We start from the raw sequence: 17,365 nt of genomic DNA on the forward strand, positions 1-17,365 counted from the left end.
GACAAGTGTGCGGCTCAAAGACCTTCGAATTTGAGATCATCGATAGCAGTGAATTTCTACTTGTGCAAAGGTATTGAGATTTGATCTCATTTTTATTTTATTTTTTAGATTATATACATGTCTTTACTCCTAGGTTTGGGTAGGATTAGATAAGATCTAATGCATGTGAGGTTAAAGAGTTTAACCCGATTGTTTTTCCACTGTGATTGAAAAGTTTTTGAAATCTATATATGCATCCTACCCGATTTTCTAACAGTAAGCTTGGAAGTAAGGTCGGAGCTTTCAAACTGCAACAAGGAGAGCATAAACCAATTTCTACAACTTTGAGTATCAGATCTCCGCATCCCTCAGGATTCAACTGATATAGTAGATCGGCTTTTGAATTTTGCTCCGCTCTTGCACCAGCATTGCACTCATTGCAATAGATGAAATCGTAAGGTATAAAAATAGTTCGTCATCAAGATCGGGCTTACCAAGCAGTGGAGTGCAACTAAAATAGTCTTTGAGATTTGCAAAGGCTTTCTGACACTTTTTAGTCTATTGAAAATTTTTTGATTGCTTCAAAACTTGGAAGAATAGTAGGCACCGTTTAGCTGATCTTGAGACAAATCGATTCAAAGCGACGATCCTTTCTATGAGATGCTGCACCTCCTTGATCGTCCATGGGAGAGCCATCTCTTGCATAGCTCTGATCTTCTTCGGATTGGCCTCTATTCCTCGACTGAATACCATAAAACCTAAAAATTTTTCAGAAGTCACTTCGAAAGCATACTTGACTGGGTTCAACTTCATTTTATACTTTTACAACATAGTAAAGGCTTCTCCGAGGTCATCGATATGGGTTCTTGTGGACTTACTTTTGATGAGCATGTCGTGTTTGTACACATCCATATTTCATCCAATCTAGTCCTTGAAGATTTTGTTTACGAGGCACTAATAAGTTACATTTGTCTTTTTCAAACCAAAGAGCATGACCCTGTAACAGAAGAGACCACGATTAGTGATGAAAGACGTTTTCTCCTTATCTTTAGGCACCATCCGGATTTGTTTATAACCGAAGAAGACATCCATAAAGGTTAGAAGTTTATGGCCTGAGGTGGCATTGACTAGCTTATCAATACTCGGTAGGGAGTAGCTGTTCTTCGGATAGACCTTGTTCAGGTCGGTGAAGTCGATGCAGACCGTCACTTTCCATTCATCTTTTTCACCATGACCATATTTGCGATCCATTCTGGATAAGTCGTTTCTTTGATGAAGCCCACTCAAAGCTACTTGTCTACTTCTTTAACCATCGCCTTTTATCGTTAGGTGCGAAACTTCTCTTCTTTTGCTTGAAGGGATGGTAATTTAGGCTCACATTCAATCGATGCATGATCATCGAGAGATCGATTTCTGGCTTATCCACTGGCGTCCAGGTGAAGACGTCCATATTTTTCTACAAAAAGGAGGCCAGTTGGTCTTTTATTACCTGATCCAGATTCAATCCGATCTGGACCGTGTGCTCCTGGTTTCTATTTGCCAAGGGGATTGAAATGAGGTCCTCGACTGGTTCTCCCTATTCCTCAGCCAGCTCATCTCGGGTGTCCAATCTTTCAATCGAGCATGACTCAACAGGATGAGCTCCTTGAAGAGCAATATTGTAGCAATGACGTGCCAAGTCTTGGTCTCTATGAATTTCTCTGATTCCATGTGTCGTTGGAAATTTCATCTTCAGATAGTATGTGGAGATGATAGCTTGGAGTGCATTCAGGTCTGGTCAGCCGAGGATGGCGTTGTAAGCTAAGGGTGCTCAGATGACTAGGAAGTCAACTTGGGTAGTGAATTGGACAGAAAATTGGCTAGCTTTCATAGGTAGCATGATGACTCCTTCCACGGAGATGTTATCCCCAGTAAATCCAATAAGTGGGGAGTCCATCCTCCCTAGTCGATCAGCAGGTATTTCCATCTTTGAGAATGTATCATAAAATAAGACGTCGGTAGAGCTTTCATTATCAATTAGGACATAGCATACATTATAGTTTGCGATATTTAAATTTACAACTACCACATCATTATGCAAGAACCGAATTCCTTGGGCATCTTCCTCGATAAAAGATATCAATTCTCCAGTTCTCTACTTTTTTGCCGCTTCCTCATCTCCGTCGGGTCCTCCACTACAATGCCCCCAGTGATGGTGTTTATTATGCCAACTGGGGTTTATCTTCCTGCGGTCCTGCCCACTGTGGTTGCTTTGTCATTCTTTTCGCTGCTCTCTCTTTCATCAGATGAATCGATCGAGACGATCATGCCTGATGAAATCTTCGATCTCATCTTGAAGTTGAATACACTCCTCTGTGTCATGACCATGGTCTCGGTAATATAGACAGTACTTATTTGGATTTCTCTGATTAGGATGTGTCTGCAGCTTCCTTGCCTCTAGGAGCTGTCCTCTAATTTCCATCAGGACTTAAATCCTTGGAACGTTCAGTGGGGTGTAATTATTGTACCTCCTTGGTGGTGAGGCATGTCGATCCCTTCTCTAAGAATTTCTGTGTCGGTGGTTTCAAGGAGGGGTCCCATTTTTTGGCTTCTGAGATGGAGACCTGGAGCACTATCGGATTCTCTCCTCCCACCTCGAGAGCGCCCCTTATTTTGCTTTCCCCCCATGATGGAACTAGTGGGTGATTCATCCTCAATGAAGACTTCCTCCATGTGGGCGTATTTCTTCGTTCAGACCAGCATGTCGGGATAGTCCTGAGGATAGATTTTCACCAGTGACCTCTTGAGGTCATTCTTTAGGAGTTTGCTCATCATTGTGGACATCACGATCTATTGGTCTAGATCGTGGACTTCCAGGATGATCGCATTGAAATGACTGATAAAAGCTCAGATCGACTCGTCTTCCTTCTATTTTACAGTGTAAAGGTATTCGGACTACTTCTGTTGACAGATTGATCAATGAAAGATTGGCTCAGCTGCTTGAAGGAATGGATCGAGACTGACTTCAAACTGAAATACTAATGTTGGGCTGCCCCCTTTAAAGTTAAGGAGAAGGCCTGGCAAAAGATGGCATCGATGGCTCTATGGAGAAGCATCGCCATCTTGAAGGTCTCAAGATGATCGATGGGATCGACAGTCTCATTATAGCTTTCCAATTATGGAGCCTTAGAGTGCTGAGGAAGCAGCTCTTACAAGATCCTTGAATCAAAAGGCAGGTTGTTATTAAACCCGTCGTAAGGTGTTAAGGAAGTGTTGTGGATCGCATTAATCTGTTGATCGATTTTTCGAAGCCATCGCTCAAGTGCAGGATCTTGGGTGATACAGTCCTCAAAGTGCTGCCGATCAGGGGTTGAATCATATCCTGATTGGGGACTTTGAGATCACCACTTTCTTGGTTCTGAAGTTCTAGAGAGGCTCTAGCGGATTTGTCTTCTCTCTGAACTTTGCGGAGAGGTCCGCAGATGTTCCGACGGTGGCGGCTACAAAGTCGAATTCGATGATGGTGCTGCTGAAAGAGGTGCAAGGACTACCTAATCGGATTGTGGTGATGCCTACGGGGGTATAGGAGCAGCTTGGATCGCCTAAATAGCGATCGTCAAATTTTGGACCTGTTGGAAGAGCAGGTTGAATTGGTTCACTGTAACCAACATTGGTTGAGAAGGTGAGGGAGTTTCTACCATCGATTGCTGTACCCGATTGTCGGCCTGGTTGTTAGCCCGACTCCCCACCAGTCGAGAGGTGGTGGCATTGGTAGGGCATGATGAAACTCTCTTGGATGGCATGGTTCTGTTGTTCTTGATTTGCACTCCTCCAAATGGGTTCGAGCCCTTCCTCTAGTGCCAATCTATTGGTGTGAGATTTCACAAGGTGCCGGAATGCTGGAGTGGATGGTGAGGTGGGATCTTCCAGGATGTGACTTGCAAAAAAATCCTGACTGGAGGTTGCTCTAGTGGAGATCTTTCGATGCTCAAGTCAAAACTCTTGTTTAACAGATGGAGGAACGTGAGAGACAGAGTAGTGGCATATCTTTTTTAGGATCCCCTTTGGCCCTCCTTTTATGGATGAAGGTGGTTGCTTTGATTGGTAGGTTGGTTGGCACGATCCCATCCGGTTAGGACACAATTTGCATGTAGTGCCAGAACTATTGCTCAAGATTTTTGGGATATGGTAGTTGCGGTTGTCTTATCAGTTTCATGACACTTGTCATCTGACTGGTATTGAATTTTGAATTGGCATGCCAATTGGTGTCAATGAGGCGAGGACTGGTCGGTCACGATCATGAGTCGGATGCCCCATGCTGCTTCCAGATAAGGAAGTCAAGAACTAGGGGTCCGCTCGGTAGGGGGAGGCTGGTCGGCTGATGATCATCTCCTAATCGGACTGAGCTGGCCATTCAAACGTGCTGTCGATTCATCAACCTAGCCCATGGGAGTTGGCTGTTGAGAAGATATCGACGGTCATATGTGAGAGTTACCTAGGTGACAATCGACAAGTCTTCATCGGCTCCCGATGTTGATTGAATGAATGTTGAAGACTGGTCGTCGACATAGTGACAGTGATTATGGCCGACTAGGGGTCGGCGAGGCCTCAGCAGACGGGCTTGTCAGGTTTGGATTTCTTAGGCCTTGTGCTTCTTCATATCATCGGTTCGTACGAAGTTTCCTTCAATAATTATAAATCTTAATAAAACAATCTAATTATGGGTATTTTTAATTTAAGAATTAAGAGATTAAGTCACTATTGCATTTTAATATTTAATAAAATATTGATGCATTTTAAGGTAGTATTTGGTTGGTAATTCTGATGGAATAAAGGTTTATTTCAACTTATTCTCCTAAATAGATGAAAAAATGATGATGGACCATCCTGATTTAGTAATTTTGGTCAATCTCCTTTAATTTTAGAATATCGATTTCACGATGGACTATAAAATTTGTAATTCTATACCATATTATATTAAACACCATTTAGATCATATTAAATACCAATTGAAATAGTACTATATTAATTATATTAAAAAAATAAAATAACAAATTTTTAACTAAATAAAAATTTAAAACAATAAAAATAAATAATTATTTTTTAAAAAAATATATTTTTATTTTATAAATAAAATTTGGATATCCAAGACAAGAGGACCATAAATTTTTTAGGAGCTCTTTTCTAAAATAATACAAAAAAAAATTATTTACAAGAATAATTCAAAATCTAACTTTTTTATCAAAATAATGCAAAAGGAGAAAACGCCATTTTGAATGGCATTTTTTCCCCCTCCACGTCACCCCTTTTTTCCACGATGGCATCATCTCAAAAAAAATAAAATAAAATATCATTTAAAATGATATTTTTAAAAATATCATTTTGAATGGTATTTTTACAAACACCATTTTGACTGACGTTTTTAAAAACGTCATTCAAAATGACGTTTTCTATTTTTCTCCCCAAAAAAAAGGGAAAAATCGAAAAAGAATGGAAAAAAATAATTTTTAAAATTTTAAATTAATAAATAAATTAAAATTTTAATTTTGATTGAAATTTAAAATATAAAAATTTGAATTTATAATTCAAATAAAAAAAATTTAGATGATTTTTTTTATCGAATTATTTTTTTTTAAAGAATGTCTAAAAAATTTTAAAAAAAATAAAAAGTACCATTAAAAAATCAAAATTTAAAAAAATCGAGAAAAATAAGAATTATAATTTGAAATTTAAAAGAAATAAATTTTTTAAAATTAATTAAAATAAAAATATCATTTCAAATTACTTTTTCAAATTAAAATTAATTTATTTAAGAAATATTCAAAATAAATAAAAAATAGCCTAAAAAAATCATAAAAATAGAAAGAAATGAAAAAAATAAAAAAATAATATAATTGTAAATTTGAATAAAAAATTAAATTTTTAATTTCAAGTAAAATTTGATAAAAAAATAAATGCATAAAAAAGTGAAAAAATGAGGAAAAAATATGAAAAAAAGAAATTTATAAATTAAATTTTTAAAAAAATAAGAATTTTAATTTTAATTCAAATAAAAAATATAATTTCAAATTACGTTGTCCATTTCAAAATATTTTTTAAAAAATTATCTCAAGAAAAGAAAAAAAATATTGTAAAAAAATAAAAAATACCCTAAAAAGAAAAAAAAAGAAAAAATAGAAATTATAATTCTAATTGAAAAACAAAATTTTTAACTTTTAATTTTAAGAAATAAAAATTATAATTGTAATTGAAATAAAAAATAATATTTTAAATAACTAAATTAATTTAAATATAATTTTTTTAAAAAAAATTAAATAAAGAAAAAAATACGTAATAGAATGTCAAAAAGATAAAAATGGAAGAAAACTAAAATTATAATTTCAAATTATAAAAATTATAAATTAAATTTAAAAAAAAAATATCATAAAAGAAGTAAATAAAAGAGAAAAAATGGTAATAAAATAGAAATTATAATTATAAATTTAAAAAAAATTAACTTTAATTTAAATTAAAAATTATCATTCAAATTACTATCCTCATTAAAAAGTTTAATAAATCAAAAAAAATCAGAAAAAAATAATTAAACAAATTATGAAAAAAATTTTAAAAAATTTTAAAAAAAAGAAAACGCCGAAGGGAATGGCGTTTTCTCCTTTCTCTCCTTCTTCTCTCCTTCTCCCTCTTCTCCCTTCTCCCTCTTCTCCGACGTCTCTCCGACGGCACGATGGTGAGCTGCCTTTTCTCTCTCCCTCTTCCTCTCTCTCTCCCTCTTTTTCGTTGGCCACCGGCATCAGAAGGTCGGTAAAAAAATATAAAGAATAATTTTGAATTTAAAAAAAATCTAAATTTAAATGAAATAAAAAAATCATTTCAACTTACTTTTCTCATTTAAAATTAAAATTTTTAAAAAAAATATCAAAAAAAAATTTTAAAAATAAAAATTACCAGAAAGAAAGCCAAGGGGTCGACTCACAGAGTGTGGCAGCCAAAAATTTTGCGTGCTTTAAGCCCTTTTAGCCATGAGTCGATTCATGGGGTCGACTCAAAAATATAAACCTGTTTTTCTTATAAAATACACTTCCAAAAATGTTGAAATTGCCTCCAATAGATTACACATCTTTTATTCTTGCTCTTGAGATTTCCGAATCAGATCTGATAAAATTGTGATTTTATCCCTGAAATACAATAAATCTTTTTCTAAGCTAAAATCATTAGTAATCCCCTCAAATGCTTTGTAACCATCAAAATCAGTTCAAAGAGCAACATTCGATATATTATTATTTACGTTATAATTTTTATAGTCCTTTCAGCATAACTTTTTCTCTCCTAATATTCTGAGACACGTTCGAGTATGTATATCCATATGCACAAATCATAATATCCGATCACTTGAAATTAAATAATATAAAATAAAATCAATATTTAATATTATTAAATAGAATAAAAATATCAAACATATAAAAAAAATAGTATAATAAAAATATAAAAAATACTAAATACAAATATAACAAAGACTAAGTCCCACAAGGACGTCGCGGTACCCGTGGTCGCTTGGACCTTCTCAGGAAGGTCCTCGCCGGCTGCTCCTACTGTGATGACTCCTCCCCTATATCAGTGGAGAAGATCTGCTGATCATGCTGCTCAGGAATAACTGATGCTGTCGGATCATCTACGGACTGAGAGACCCATTCAACTCTCTCATCTGGATACACGGATGGACCTGAAAAGAAAGTATCATACTCATGTGGCCAACTGGTACCCGGTGATGTCATCTGAGAGATGTAGGAAGAAGAAGGCGCTGCCATCTGTGGATCAAAAGGCGATGGCATCTGTGCAGCATCGAATGATGACATCTGCGAAATATGCGGTGATGGCATATGTGAAACATATGGTGACGGCGTATAACTCATATTTGGCGCCGGAGCTGCTCCATACCAAGGCGCACAGGTATATGGATCAACACCAATCGCCACCAATGTTTCGAAACTTGTTCTCTCTATCTCCCGCAGTATCCAAATCCGCTCGTCCTCATCAGTCGTAGATAAAGCACGACGAGCGTCCAACACGAGATCCGACATAGAATCAGTCTACAAAATAAAAATAGAACAGTTAGTATAAAACAGTCAGTATAGTGTAAAATATAAAATAAAAATATAACACAAATAACATAAAGTAATTTTCGTAATCTTACCAAAAGACGTACAGTAGAACTCTCGCCCTCGTATCCAGAAACTGCATACTGAGACTGTCCAATGACTCGCACCGTAATGCTAAAAAATCAAGCCATGTAGTCATCAGTATATGAACGACCTCTCAAAATAGGATCACTATGAACAATGTGATCTTGACGTGCATCCCAAATATCGATGTACTGTGTATGTCTGATACACCAGTCAATACGAGCTCTCCCTCATCGATTAATACGATGAAGTCTCTGGCTGGTATCAAATTGCTCTGGGATACCCCGAGTCTGACCAAACTACCGCAGGACACGATCGGGAAGATGCCACTCTACCACATCAAAATAAATAAGTGGCACCCTAGCAGTCCATATGTCGTGTCCAACTGTACACATCTGCGGCAGTATAGCCAATATCCCATCTGTATATGGCTCCCATAAAAACTGATATAATTAAAATAAAAAAATTAGTAAGCTAAAATTTTAATAGATTATGAATACTGTAAAATGATATTTGTAAAAAATTCAAAATTTATCCGTCTAGATGTATCAACTAATGTATCCAACTGGCACCTATAAACCTGTGCCACTCTCGTCGATACGTGATGAACGTTGAATGCAACGTTCCATCTGTTTCACAATGTATTAATATTAAATAAATTTAAAATAGTAAATTTGAAATAAAAAAATAATATTTCGATACCTGTATCCCAATGGTCCGTCTAGTCTGAATGGAACATCAGGATCCTGCTGCTTTGATGGCATCTCGAGCAACTGTCGTCGTAATGGACTGATAGTCGGCATACGCTCCCATACCCAAATCTGTAAATTTCAAAAATTAAATAAATGATATATCCAATGTAAAATATAATTAAATATTAAAAATAAAAATTTTTAATTCACATACCTATAATAATACAAGATAACCATCAATCTCGCTCTGATCAGCATAAGAACCCCGACACAGCTCTGTATAGGCAAGCTAGTATTGCACTGCCCCAACTGAGTCGATGAACGAAGTCTAAATCCTCTAATAATGGCAAAAATATCAATTTCATCTTATTCGATGAAGTATCGGGTAACAGGACACCACCTAACAACCGCAGCACCTGACCCCTAATATACTGCTGCACCATCTCCTCTGGTGCATCATCCGCAATATGAAAATATCGATAACGATCATCCAAACACTCAATCCTGAATCATGAATGATTGAAAAAATATGCATCAAGCTCAAACCCTAACAATCGCAAGCACAAAGCTTGCCACTCCGGAATGGTAAGCGTGGGATCAACTTCGGTAACTGGATCTCCATCAACTGGTAGTCCAGTAAGGATGCTGACATCTTGTAAAGTGATGGTCGCCTCACCAAATGAAAGATGAAATATGTGTCTCTGGATGCCATCTCTCAAGCAAAGCAGTAATAAAACCAACGTCCATCTGTATACGACCAATCCGATATATTCCATAAAATCCCAGATATCGTAAATAATCTAACACTCTATGTAGGATGTCCTCTGTCCTCCAGAAATCAGCATCGGATCATCGTAGACGAAGGTGTCTGGGCTCCTGCAATAAAATATAATAATTAGATAACATACATAATTTTTAAAATAAAAATTTAAATAGTAAATAAGATTGTAATGCTTACGCCGCCATCTAAAATAGTCTGTGATCGATGGTGCTCCTGTAATGTAAGAATATTGCTGTCTCGAGGATCGGGATACTGCGGATCATAAGCCATAATACGCTGTCTCAAGCAATATTATCACAGATGTATTAAAAAATAAGATAATATATTTTAAATTTTTTTTTTAAACACAATATTGTCATACAATACAATTTAAACACAAAATTCAGTTCATCCCAAGATATTAAACACGTAAATTCAAATACAATCTCACATAAATTCATAAAATAATGACAAAAATAAATCTTCGAAGCCTTTAATTTCTTTCACTACTTGAAGTTGAAGTATGTTGAAGTATCCTAGGACAGCGACGGCGGTCATGATCCTATTCCCTACAAATGCCACAGTGGTTCTTACTTCTTATTTGGCTATCATCCATCTCATTTCGTAGTCTCATTGACTTTGATCTACCTTTCTGCTTGGGTCTCAAACGATGATGATCAGGAATACATTTGAACATACGTGTATGCATCCAATAATCTTCATGTGGTAATGGATTAAAATCATCGCTCCAAGTATTCATATATGCTGTAATTGTATATGCATCATCCACAAAATTACTAAAATGTACAGCAATTTCTTGACACACAGCTAAAACATGTGAACATGGATATTTGTACATGCTCCACTTTCTACAAGAATATTTTCTTTCAGCTAAAGTAACAGTATGAAAATTTTCTCCACCTCGTAACCCTCCGCTTGCTCTCCTCGTAAGCACTTCATATATACCTCTTTGAAGATTGAATGCTGTTACTCAGTGCTGGTTAGCTTTAACTTGATCTTCAGCAATCTTAATTGCAACATGAGGAGTAAAAAGATTATTTGGATTCTCCTCTACATATCTCAAGGCTTGGACATGCCTCGTATTGAAATATTTGACAAGACGATAAAATGTCATTTGAACACAAGCTGTAATTGGCACATTTCTAGCTCCTCGTAAAATATTGTTAAAAATCTTCGATAAATTTGTAGTTAAGACACCATAGCGTAGGCCATCATCATGTGCCAATGTCCACTTCTCCTTTTCTATCTCGGACAACCAGCTCCAAGCCTCTTCATTTACTGTTCTGATCCTACCCATGATAAAGTTGAATTTGCGAACTTGATGAGCGTTTTCTGCTTGCCATACTGCTCTTTTTCAGCTGCATATTTTTAAAATGAGTATTGAAATTACTGCAGATATGTCTTAAACAGTATCGGTGATAGACACGTGGTGGACTCCATCCAATAGATTCATCTGCGATGGCATTTAATATACCTGGATGCCTGTCAGAAATTAAGCATATTCTATTTCTATCTTTAACGATATGTGTTCTGAGCTAGAAAAGAAACCAACTCCAACTTGCAGTCGTCTCCTCATCGACAATTGCATATGCTAATGAAAATATCACATTCTCTGCATCAATGCCTGTTGCAATTAACATCTTACCTTTAAATTTTCCATACAAGTGCGTGCCATCAATGCTAATTACAGGACGGCAGTACGTAAAACCCTTGATAGATGGTTTGAAAGCCCAGAAAATATAATTTAAAACTCGAATATTGGAATTCACAGCTTGAAAAAAATTTCATGAAACAACTGTACCGAGATTTGCATGTTGAAGTACAGCCATATAATAAGGTAATTTAGCATAAGACAGCTCTCATTCTCCATAAATATCAATCAATGCCTTCTGCTTTTCACACCATACTTTCCTGTATGATACTGTATATTGAAATTGATCATTAACGGCTGCCACAATAGCTTCAACTTTAACACCGGGATCTTTCTCAACAATATGTCGGACTAATGTGCTAATCATCCTTCCACTGACATGTTTATGATCTCGACTCAATCCCATAAACAAACAAGTGTGAGGACCCTCATATTTTGTGATTTGAAAATATTCATGTTTTTTCAACAACACAGCACGAAGCCTCCATTTACAATGCTGAACATTATCTGATGATGCGCATCGTACGGACCATAATTTCAAATACGACTGAACTATATTGTATGTTCGATGCTTCATAATGTGATAAAGATCAACAGCTCTCCTTACATAATCTTTACTCTCAAACATTAGACCTTTAGAAAATTCAGTCATCGAAGAGTCTCAAAATTGATTGTCAGAATTCAATCTTCGACCAGCACTAACACAACCACCATCATCTAAATTTATATCATTAAAATATTATGGAGGTTCGTGCAAGTGAGGTTGAGGTTCTTCCACATTAATATTAGCTTAAACATCTTCATCATCATTCTCATCTTCATCATCATCATCATTACTGCTACTGTCCTCATCCATCCAACAGTCTTCATCTCCATTTTCATCTGACTCAAAACTCAGACTATCAGAATTTATTCCACCGACTATCCAGTCATCATTTCCTATATGAGTGTCGTCTCCCGCACTTACCACTACTTCTAGCAAAAAGAAGTCACCATAGGAGAAGATACAGGAGAAGTCACCATAGCACTTGGAATAATTGGACAATTAGGACATGCAGTAGTGGAATGTTGTTCTGCAAAACCGACCCCAACACTATCGGTTTGCATCATAGGAGTTACGAAAGATGAGGAAGGCCCAACATTATTATCCGCTTGAGTTAAAAGCCGACTATAGTATCCAAAGCTTGGTACATCTTTCTTTTTAATATATAATTCTAAAAATCGACATTCTGAATATTTTAAAGGAAAAATCAGCATTTCTTCGACATCTTTATCGTCATTAATTGGAACCAAAATATATTTACTTTGCATTAACTGTCCCGACAGATTAGGAGATCTCCATTTCAATTTTATTTCATATTTTTCTTTGTCTACAGGAATACTGCTGTATAAATGATCCAATAATTCTTGACGTGATAATAATGAAGATACTCTAATCATCCGATTTGCAGGGTGACTGTACTGCACACCAGTTTCATCATTCTGTATCATGCCATCATAATACAATAGTACACGAACTCGAGTACTAACCATTTTCTCAAAAAAACCTATGAAAAAGATCAATACTATTATTTAATATTATTAATTATTTTATTATTTCAAAAGATTTATATGATACATGCACCATATCATCAACAAATAGGTACAGATAGATCATATCCCATTCGAGAATTGTATTAATTCTATAGATTAATTACATTAATCAAACGATATGCAAAAAGGACCGAAAAAAGTTTCGGCAGCATTTTTTCTTAGTTCTCCCCACACGACTCAAAATGTGTGAGGAGAACTAAAGAAAAATACTGTAAGAAATTTCTCTCGAACCCTCCGCATATCATTCGAATAATGTAATTATCTATAGAATTAAATGCAATTCTCAAACTGTCCAAACTGGACAATCAATTGACCAATGTATATATTTTACGATATTCGTATAAAAATATATATTTAATATATATTTTATACGGATAACGTAGAATATTCTACATTGGTCAATTGACGAGTCTACGTTCTCATGAAATGCAATATATTTAAAAATTTAAAATACATCTGAATTTAATGAGATAAGAATAAAAATAAAAAAAATTAATGAGATAAAAAAAAAGAGTGACCGTCGGAGCCCGTGGGCCCCACTGCCATCGCGGCCCATCGCGTCAGACCTGTCGTATCCCATCGCCACGCCGGGCCCACCGCCGGGGCGCGCGGCCCGCCGCCGACCGTCTGTGGCCGGCGGCCAAGGAAAAGGGACAGAGAGAGAGGAAGAGGGAGAGGAGGGGGCCGGGGCCCACCGTCGGGACGCCGGGCCCGCCGCTGGCCGTCTATGGCCGGCGGCCAAGGAGAAGGGAGAGAGAGAGGAAGAGAGAGAGGAAGAGAGAGAGGAGGGGGTCGGGGCCCACCATCGGGATGCGGGGCCCGCCGTCGGGGCGCGCGGCCCGCTACCGGCCGTCTGTGGCCGGCAGCCAAGGAGAAGGGAGAGAGAGAGGAAGAGAGAGAGGAGGGGGTCGGGGCCCACCGTCGGGACGCGGGGCCCGCCGTCGGGGCGCGCGGCCCACCGCCGGCCGCCTGTGACCGGCGGCCAAGGAGAAGGGAGAGAGAGTGGAAGAGAGAGAGAGAGGAAGAGGGAGAGGAGGGGGCCGGGGCCCACCGCCAGGACGCGGGGCCCGCTGCCGGGGCGCGCGGCCCGCCGCCAGCCGTCTGTGGCCGGCGGCCAAGGAGAAGGGAGAGAGAGAGGAAGAGAGAGAGGAGGGGGCCGAGGCCCATCGCCGGGACGCGGGGCCTGCCGTCGGGGTGCGTGGCCCGCCGTCGGCCGTCTGTGGCCGGCGACCAAGGAGAAGGGAGAGAGAGGAAGAGAGAGAGAGAGGAAGAGATAGAGGAGGGGGCCGGGGCCCACCATCGGGATGCGGGGCCCGCCGCCGGGGCGCGAGGCCCGCCGTCGGGGCGTGCGGCCCGCCGCCGGCCGTCTATGGCCGGCGGCCAAGGAGAAGGGAGAGAGAGAGGAAGAGAGAGAGAGGAAGAGGGAGAGGACGGGGCCAGGGCCCGCCGCCAGGATGCGGGGCCCGCCGTCGGGGCGCGCGGCCCGGCCGCCGGTCGTCTGTGGCCGATGGCCAAGGAGGAGGAAGAGAGAGAGGAGGGGGCCGGGGCCCACCGTAGGGATGCGGGGCCCGCCACCGGGGTGCGCGGCCCGCCGCCGGCCGTCTGTGGCCGGCGGCCAAGGAGAAGGGAGAGAGAGAGGAAGAGAGAGAGAGAGGAAGAGGGAGAGGACGGGGCTGGGGCCCGCCGCCGGGATGCGGCGCCTGCCGTCAGGGCGCGCGACCCGCCGCCGGCCGTTTGTGGCCGGCGGCCAAGGAGAAGGGAGAGAGAGAGGAAGAGAGAGAGAGAGAGGAAGAGGGAGAGGAGGGGGTCGGGGATCGCCGTCGGGGCGCGGGGCCCGCCGCCGGCCGTCTGTGGCCGGCGGCCAAGGAAAAGGGAGAGAGAGAGGAAGAGAGAGAGAGGAAGAGGAAAAGGAGGGGGCTGAGGCCCGTCGTCGGGGTGCGGGACCCGCCATCGGGATGCGCGGCCCGCCGTCGGCACGAGAGAAATGGGAAAAGAGAGAGAGGGGAAGAGGGAGAGAGAGAGAGGAAGAGGGAGAGAGAGGCGGGAAGAGCTCACCGTCGCCGAGAGCTCGTCACTGTGCCGCCGTGCCGCAGTGCCGCCAGAGAGACGTCGGAGAAGAGGGAGAAGGGAAAAGGGAGAAGGGAGAAGGGAGAAGGAGAAGAGGGAGAAGGGAGAAGGAGAGAAGAAGGGGTTTGGGGGGGAGAAAACGCCATTCTCTTTGGCGTTTTCTCCTTTTTTTATATATTTTTTAATTTTTTTAATTTCTTTAATTATTTTTTTGTGATCTTTTAATAAATAAATTTAATTAAATAATGAGATAATAATTTAAATGATAATTTTTAATTTAAATTAAAATAAATTTTTTAATTTATAATTATAATTTTTATTTTATTATTATTTTATTATTATTTTATTATTTATTTTTTATGATATTTTTTTTAAATTTTTTTTAAAATTTTTATCATTTGAAATTATAATTTCATTTTTCTTCCATTTTTATCTTTTTAGCATTCTATTACGTATTCTTTTCCTTTACTTAAAATATTTTTTAAATAATTATATTTAAATTTATTTAATTATTTAAAATGATATTTTTTATTTCAATTATAATTATAATTTTTATTTTTTAAAATTAAAAATTAAAAATTTTGTTTTTCAATTAGAATTACAATTTCTATTTTTTTTTCAATTCTATTTTTTTCTTTTTTAGGGTATTTTCTATTTTTTTACAATATTTTTTCTTTTCTTGAGATAATTTTTTTACAATAATTTAAAAAAAAATTATTTTTTTTAAAGTTCAATTTATAAATTTTTTCTTATTTTTCCTCATTTTTTCACTTTTTTATGCATTAATTTTTTATAAAAATTTAATTCAAATTAATTTTTTTAAGTCAAAGTTATAATTATATAATTTTTCTATTTTTTTACGTTTCTTTCTGTTTTTATGAAATTTTTTTAGGCTATTTTTTTTATTTTTTTCGAATTCTTTTTAAATAAATTAATTTTAATTTAAGAAAGTAATTTGAAATAATATTTTTATTTCAATTAATCTTTAAAATTTTATTTTTTTTAAATTTTAAATTATAATTCTTATTTTTTTTGATTTTTTAAAACTTTTTATTTTTTAATAGTACTTTTTATTTTTTAAAATTTTTTTTAAATTTTTTTGACAAGCATTTGAAATGATGTTTTTCAATTAAATTTAAAATTTTTATTTCTTTCATATTTCTTTCTCTTTTTTTTCTTTTTCTATGATATTTTTAATTTTTAAATTTCTTAAGATTTTTTTAAGATATTTTTTAAAAAAAATTTGAAAAAAAAATATCTAAAATTATTTTTTTTATTTGAATTTCAAATTCAAATCTTTATATTTTAAATTTCAATTAAAATTAAAATTTTAATTTATTTATTAATTTAAAATTTTAAAAATTATTTTTTTCCATTCTTCCTCGATTTTTTTTCTTTTTTTTTCGTAGAAAAAATAGAAAGCATCATTTTGAATGGCGTTTTTAAAAACGTCAGTCAAAATGACGTTTTTAAAAATATCATTTTAAATGACGTTTCTTTTTTTTTTTTTTTAAGACGATGTCATCATGGAAAAAAAGATGACGTGGAAGGAAAAAAATGCTATTTAAAATAACGTTTTTTATTTTTATATTATTTAAAAAAAATAAATTTTAAATTATTTTTATAAATAATTTTTTTTTATATTATTTTGAAAAGAGCTCAATTTTTTTGAGTTCCCTTCAAATCTTTCCGCGAGATTTTTAAATCACTGAAGTGCCCTTCTTCTCTGCAGCAAAGAAAGGTGGAGGGCATTCCTTTCGACACGACCTACGTGGGGTCCACAAATTTGAACCGGGTGGTACCAGTCCGTATGATTGTGGGCCCGGTCTGATTCTTGCACCAGTTCCCTATGATGTGCATACACCGAATTCCTCGACATCTACCAAAAAAGGTTACTCGACCAATGATACGTGGCGCCCTCAGCCGGCTCGGATGGTTTGGAGAAATTAGAGTCTACTCCTTGCGCACCACGTGGCCATGACACAATTAATCACTACCGTTTGTTTCTGAAATGGAGCAACAACATACGCGCTTATAAATAGCTTTATAAAAACGAACGGTTGTGATTGGGGGCGTTCGCGGCCACATGGTGCACGCTAGGTATATCCCCTCGCCTCCCTAGTGCGTGCACTAGGTGCCGAAGTCAAATCCACGGTGGATAACACGCCACGCTTTCACCAATTTCCGATTGTGCTCTATCGACCGTGCACTCCGGGATTTTCCCGGGTTCAATTGGACCTGATGCATGCAATAATTTCTCATATTTTCTCGATTGGTTCGGGTGGGCGAGCCGGGAGCGCCGTAACGCCTCACGGTTGACGGTCCCTCTGCCCGATATGGCCATCGACCCCACTCTTATATAAGCGCTCGCGATCCCTCTAAACCCTCTCCAAAGCCCTGAATCCGCGTCGATTAGGGTTTCGCCGTCTCCTCTCCGTTGTCC

The sequence above is a fragment of the Elaeis guineensis genome, chromosome 5, assembly GCF_000442705.2.
Source record: "Elaeis guineensis isolate ETL-2024a chromosome 5, EG11, whole genome shotgun sequence".
NCBI classification, from domain to species: domain Eukaryota; kingdom Viridiplantae; phylum Streptophyta; class Magnoliopsida; order Arecales; family Arecaceae; genus Elaeis; species Elaeis guineensis.